Genomic DNA, 7,598 nt, shown 5'->3' with positions numbered 1-7,598 from the left:
ACGTAGCTTGAAACACTGTTACACCTTGAATCGTCCGGCCGTGAAGTCCGCGGCCTAAAGGTGGTATCTCGCAGTGAGATTTCTATTTCTATGCTGTACTGGGCAAAGCCCCTTTTAGGGGCATCCCGCCCAGGTGAGAAAAACGAGGTGCACGGCACTAGTGCGGCCGGTGGTGGTGGTGGTGCTCCGAAACAGAAAACTAGCGAGTGCATCAAAAAGTAACAACAAAACAAAAAGGTGAGGTGATGGCCGCACTAATGGTATGTATCTACATGTGGGGGACGGGGAGGCCCATGTGTTGGGCCAGCCCCGTCTTGAAGGTTGTCAGTGATGGAGATGTGACAAGCTGTGGTGGTAGGGTGTTCCATTGTGGTATTGTTCTGGGGAAGTAACTAAATCTGTAGGTGTCTGTTCTGCATGAGAATGTATAGTATCTATGTTGATTGCCTCTGGTGGGATTCTTGTTCCTTATAATATAATCGTGGATGGGAATGCCTACCAGGCCATTGATGGCCTTGTATAGGAGGGTCAGACGTGCGTGTTGTCTTCTTTTAGTGAGAGTAGGCCATCCCAAGTTGGTCTTGAGTTGGGACACACTGGTGGTGGTTCTGTAATCATTGGATACATACCTGGCTGCCCTGTTCTGTACTGATTCGATCTTATCTTCTAAAACATTTGACTGTGCGTATTGACGTCTACATGGATCCCAGACTGTAGAAGCGTATTCCAGTTTGGGTCTTACTAAGCTAGTGTATGCCTTTGATCTCACCTGTCTATCAGCCCCCCCCCCTTATATTCCTCTTGAGAAATCCCAGTGTGCTATTTGCCTTGGCTGTGATGTTGTTGATCCATTGTAGATCATGTGAGAGAATGATCCCCAGGTAAGGGTGCTGGGTAGTCACTTCTAGGGGTTCTGCAAACATTGTATACATGTAGAGTAATCTATGTTTGGACTTATGCACATGAATGATACAACACTTTTTTACATTGAACCTGAGCTGCCCTTTATCTGACCAAGCACATAGTATGCCTAGGTCTTTTTGAAGGTCTTCTTGGTCTTCTTCTGAATCTATAGGTCGGTAGATAAGACAGTCATCTGCGATGATACCACATTTACATAGAAAGTGAATGCAAATGCTATAAAAGCCTTCTTTCTTAACATAGATTGTGTACGTCTGTTGTTTGGTGGAGATGATCAAGTAATATAACTTATGCAAATGAGAACCTTATTTGCATAATTAATGAAAAACACAATGAACAAAGCGGTTGTAAAGGTTAGGATCATTTGGCGAAGGTCGTACCCTGAAAGCCAGACAGGACCGGGCATCTAGCGAGTTTTGTTCGGGGAGCGAAGGCCGTCAGCCCGCCGATCTCACATTAGCGCTCCGGGGGAGTTTAAGCCCGAAGGAGTTATCGCTACACTAGGGCAGGTGGACCTAATCGGGCTTAAACTCCCCGTAGCGCTAATAGGAGCTCGGCGGGCCTGTCTTGGGCCACCGAGTAAACTGTCCTAGCTGCCCGATCCCGGATGTCTCCCAGGGTACGAAGGTCGTGGAACTTTCGTTGACAATAAGTCAGGGTTGTCCCAAATCTCGATGTGGGTATGGCTTTAGTGCATGTGCCATTTGAATTATTTCTTGCCTTGTTTGGTCAGTCTTTAGAACACACGTTTTAGATTAGTGTTAGAAGTCATCTTAATGTCACCATGTGTACTTTATTACGGCCTTTGTATGTCTGTGCTTAGCCTGGTAAGGTATGAATGTACAATAAAGGCTATCGTCAGTAACGTAAAGTTGATGCTCCTATCCTTATACAGGCCACATTTATTTGGGTGGATTCATCGACCGCCGTGCTCTCTGTAGCTTCATCCGCTCCCACAGCAGCTGCATGGCGGCCGGCATGGTCTTGCTGCTAAGCCTGGTCGTTGTGGGAATCTTCCCCCTTATGTTCATGAATAAAGAGGTAAAACAATTTGTAATGTGAATTGCCAACTAACAAGCTTTCTGACACTTTCTTTCGGCTGTCAAGACATTTTTCCTCACTTCATTTCTTACATTTGAAATTCTGGATTTCTGACAAACATTTTAAAGGAAATATCTCAACTGTCTGCATCTGTTGACGCATTGAAGCGAGGCCAAGATGACATGCGCCAACTGTCCACAGCTGTTCATGCCTTGACGCGCGAGCTGGACAAGGAGCGAAACCGGACCGCCACCTTGGAGCAGCGTCTTCACGAGATGAGTAAGGTGCCAGGTAAGATTGGTGTTATGTATACTATTTAGTATACAGGACATTTTCGGGCACTGGCTACCATTATCTTAATGTAATTAATGTTGATTATCTTACATCATTTTGCAGTCAGTAATACCTATACCTGTAGGATAATTTGCATTAGTAAATTAAGCACATCTTGTTCCATTGATTATGATATCATTTGTATGATCAATATGTACTTACGTGTACATGTTTCTGTTTCAACATCATATTTTACTGACTGTTATTAGATCTACTGGTATCTAATATAAGTATACAAAATAAAGAACTTTTGTTTAAGTAGATGTTATGACTTGTGCTGCATTTATCTACATCACTTCCGTTCATTTCTTCTTATCCTATTGTTGTTGCAAAATCTTTTCTAGCGTCTTGCCCCAACGGTTACACAACGTGGCACAGAATCTGCTACAAGGCTTTCGACACCAAAAAGAACTTCAGCGAAGCGGCCGCGACCTGTCGTGAAGACGGCGGCACCCTCGCCATGCCCCGAGACGCTGTGGCTAACGCCATTCTGATCTCCTTGTACACCCCCGTGGGCGCCGATTTGGACTTCTGGGCCTTCTGGTTCGGCCTGCGCGATCAGCGCGAAGAGGGAAGCTTTGAGTGGGTGGATGGTTCTGCACTTGGGACGTATAATTCCTGGGCTCCGGGACAACCGGACAACTATGACGGCGCTGAAGATTGCGTTCATTACGCCTACAGGAAAGCCTGGAAAGACAAGTGGAACGACGCAAGATGCGACGAGACGTTTTTCTTCATATGTCAGGCCGATCCGGGAACTTCTAATTCTTATAACCGTCCCATTTCCTGAAACCCTTCCCTCTGGCAAACGTGCAGAAGATTTGAGTTTCCATCAGACCATGAGCGTTACACCACCATTGCTTTTGCTGTAAATCACATAAAAACACATCATTACACATATCATCGCTTCTAATTCTCCTCATTTTTCTAGCACGTCTCTAGACAGGATGAAGAATAGAGACACTTCACGAAAACGTCCCTTGGGCCACGGTTATCTATAGTTTCTCGGTTATTGGATTTCTTTAGGAAATGAATCGAGTTGACTGGGAAGATAAAAAAGGAAAGTAGCATCCTCTGACAGACCAAAACGGAGCCACAAGATCAGCACTCAAGACTGGATTACGTTTAGGGCAGAATAAAACAAATCGGAAGTCAAGAATATTCGTAGTTCTCAAGGATTTTCTCAACTGACACCAGAATATAAGTATCTTGTGGTTGAGGCCCATCAAAACAGAAGAAGAAATATCCAATTGCAAGAACGACAAAATCAAACTGGTGAGGCCTAAAAATGACCTGTAGGTTCGCTGTTCCACCCTCCCACCCAGGGTTGACTCTCGCGGCAATGTCTTGCGGTATTATTATACGATAAATCGATATTATCACGATTTTATGACATCCACGCGCAAGAATGTTTTCAACCATACTGCAAATCTTACAAAGCAGCTGCAAAACTATGTATATATACCGTAGTTTTCAGAAATGATAGCGGAAAACGTACACTACTGTCATTGAATGCCAACTTCAATTCCAAGGTTAAAGAAGAAGATGTGGAAAAAGAACTATGAAGTATGTATTGTTTGGTGCACCATATTCTGTGCGTCAAGTGTTTTGTTCAACCTAACCACATAACAAACATATACTTATTTCACAATGAATGCACCTTTTTTTTCGGCCAACTTTTTTATTTGCACGCTCGCATCGGTTTGGGGTTTCCATGGGATGTTATCCATAGAATCAAATCAATGTGGCCTAAGTTATATCGATAGCAGGTTAAGGCCGGCGTCAAGTGAAAAGACTGTGCCCTGACCGCGGTGCTGATTTCGCCATCCGAACAGGCACGTTATGCTGTACCGCAACAACCCGCCAGTCGGCGCCTCGGCTAAGGAAGCAGGACCAGCGGGCAACTTGAGTCATTTTGAGAGTGGTCCGCAGTACATTTGTCATCAGACTGAATACACCTAGTCCCCAATACTACGGTAAAGACCACGTCACGAGTATTTGATCAATTAGATGTTGGAGTTTTCGGGAGACAATAGTCTCTATCTGTGTCTATATAGCCTGTATAACCGCCCTTCAGTGTAACACACCAGCTTCTCAATCTGTATCTACATAGCCGGTATAACCGCCCTTCGGTGTAACACACCAGCTTCTGTATCTGTATCTATATAGCCGGTATAACCGCCCTTCGGTGTAACACACCAGCTTCTGTATCTGTATCTACATAGCCGGTATAACCGCTGTTCGGCGTAACACACCAGCTTCTGAATCTGTATCTATAAAGCCGGTATAACCGTCCTTCAGTGTAACACACCAGCTTCTGTATCTGTATCTATATACCATCTCATCAGTCGAGTTATAAAGCGGGCATCTCACTTGACTGCGGTATGCTGCGTTGACGGTGTCGCTGCGGCCGATCGATAAAAGAAGAGTCTTTTGTTGTCTACTTCGCCACACGGTTTGCACGATATTCCCACAGCAGGCTTTTGCTAGGGTTGATCGTGTATTTTGTTTGTATGCTTTACATACCCGGTAAACCGCCTCATGGCGTAACACACCAGGTTTGTACTGCGCAGTGCAAGCTGCATATCCGGACAGATGTATTTGAACCACTCACATCGGGAAGAACCCCTACTCTTTTTCAGCGCAGTGTGCAGTGTGATCTTGAACGTGCTCAAAGTACTAGTGCTTCAAACACGGGTCCTCCATTTAACGTCCTATCCCAGGTACGACCCTAATCGAAGCTAGGGACTCATTTTCACCTGAGGAAAGTCGTGTAAAGTGTCTCTCCCAAGGGCACAAGATCGGTGGCACATCAAAGGATTCGAACCCGGGACCTCTTGGTTATGAATCGAACATCCTGCCTATTGCGCCACACGGCCCCACACCCAAACCGAAAGCACATTTTTGTCCTTAGGCCCCACGCTCGTTTCCCATCCACAGTCTGACGACTTTATTTTACAAAATAAAAGAGGAATAGACAAGAAGTAGCTCCCAAAACCCGAAAATAAGTGGGAGACTAAGCTAAGAGTAAAGCGAACTGGCGTACGTGCAATTTTAAGCGTAGCGCTGGAACTGTTGAAGTACACAGCTTACGTGCTGCACGTTTTCCCGTGTTTTCTGACATGTATAATAGCTCATCAGACTATCACAATGGGAGTGAGTGAGCACTTCATGATGATAATTATAGAATCGCCATATAAACTGAATTGAACTGTTGTAAGTCAGTAAGACATTTCGTGGCGTAAGTACTACCTTTATTAGTTTGTACAAAGAAAACGGGTCCCCAAGCGAGATCCAGGCTTTTGTTTGAATAAAGACAGATCTAGAAGAAGCTTTACATGTGTTGGGTGGAGGGGAGTTCCACAGTTGGCATGGCTGTAGTAGAAGGCGTTGCCAAGTCTTGGTGCACGTAAACTGCGTAAGCTAATTCTATCTCTGTCTCCTGTCGTGACCTCAGCGAAAAGATGAAAATAAAAATGACCTGGCAAACGAGTGTTAGCTGTTCCAATACTACTTTTTTATATTCATACGAAATTACAACAAATAAACCATACGCCAAAAAACAGTTACGTTACTCAAGCAACTGGATATGATTTTGGAAACGGTCAGGCGTTTCAGATAGTATCCACTATATTTCGTCAGTGACACATACACTATGTTCACAGCCTGTTTAATAGTTGCCATTGTCCGTTCAAGTGTAGCCTCCGTAGCAGGCTCTCTGGGGCCTTTTTGGCTTATAATACACTTTTGCTGGCCATTTCTGTTTGTACTGGGTCGCTGATTGCTGGCTTTTTCTGACTGCCGGCCATGCAGCAATCAGCGACCCAGTACAAACAAAAATGACCAGCAAAAGTGTATTATGAGCCAAAAAAGGCCCCAGAAAGCCTGCTATGGAGGCTAGTTCAAGTGCTCCTGTACATGATGTGCATTTTTAAATGCATTGATACTCTCCAAAATAACACGTCCTCCTAGCTCCCGAAAAGCATTAGCCAGTACAGTGTTGGCACCTTCACCTGTCACATGACAGCGCGGGACATCTCACAATATTACAGAAACCGCGGCAGCTTCCTCGTTACGTTTTGGTGGCAACTACCCTTAAGATTACAGACAGGGTTTGGGGCGGTTTGGGAACGACTCCGGGGAGGGAGGGGCTCGTTGGGGGTAACGTGGGAGGGGGGGGGCGTCGACGGGGGGGGTCGACCAAACAGAACTGGGGGGTAAAAACCTGAAAAAGTTCTATCATATTTCAACAGAGGACTGTTATCAACTGTTACTGTTATCATGCTTCCATATAGGACTTCCCATATAAACACTCAGGTCGGGAAAGAATCTTCCACATTATCACAACACAGATCTACAGCACAGGTACGATCTCTTTGGTTTCTCTTGTAATGTGTTTAACTGCGTGTGTACCATGTGATAACAGCTATAAGGTCTCATTCATGAATTAGGTTAAGAAATACGTACATGCTTCTAGCCTATACTGTTCATGACTGACTACGATGGCTATGATAGGGAAAATAAGTTGCCTGGCAATCGAGTTTTGCTACAATAGGGCCTTTATTCAGCCTCGGGGGGAATTCCACTCCAGAAATGGCTATTAATTATAATCACTTTTCTCTTGAAATCGCAGAACCCACAAATTGTAGAAAAGGTGGGGCTTTTCGTCTCCCTATGCTTCCAAAAAAAGAAGTCAAACCCAACCTGTTTAGAAATAGCCAACACTAGTATTAGAGTAGACTATTGTTCATAACTATCCATTATCACTTGTATATCTACTATGTCCATACCATGTACTTGCAATTAGCCCTCGGGCACGAACTTGCAATTAAACTTCGTCAATCATAATTCCAATTACAATTAGCATAGATGGTCCAAGAAGAATGGTCCATGAAAGGGACCAAATCTCTGTATTCTGAGGATCGCTAGTCTTCAATGTTTGTGTGTATCTTCCTAAATGTCTGACTGTCACTCAACTGCTCAACTTAGTTGCCCTCGTGACCGTTGTACCGAAGTCGGTCACACAAACAGTTTTGGCGTCGCCATTTTACGTTTACCTACTTTCAACTTCTTATACTAAAGTGCCCAGATGTCTGTATTCCAAGATGAGATAGTCTTGAAACTTTGTATCTCCCTACTGAATGTGTAATAGTCACTTGACTGCTTATTCAAGCTCATCCCGACAACCGCGTTTATTAATAGCGAGGAAGTGTGACTAAAGTCGCCGAAGCATACTGTATTGGACTTAGTATACGGCGCAGTACATTAGGAGCGGGGCCGCATGGGGTTGCTTGGGTTTATTG

Source organism: Branchiostoma floridae, chromosome 1, assembly GCF_000003815.2.
Source record: "Branchiostoma floridae strain S238N-H82 chromosome 1, Bfl_VNyyK, whole genome shotgun sequence".
NCBI classification, from domain to species: Eukaryota; Metazoa; Chordata; class Leptocardii; order Amphioxiformes; family Branchiostomatidae; genus Branchiostoma; species Branchiostoma floridae.
Note: the sequence above shows the minus strand (reverse complement) of the source record.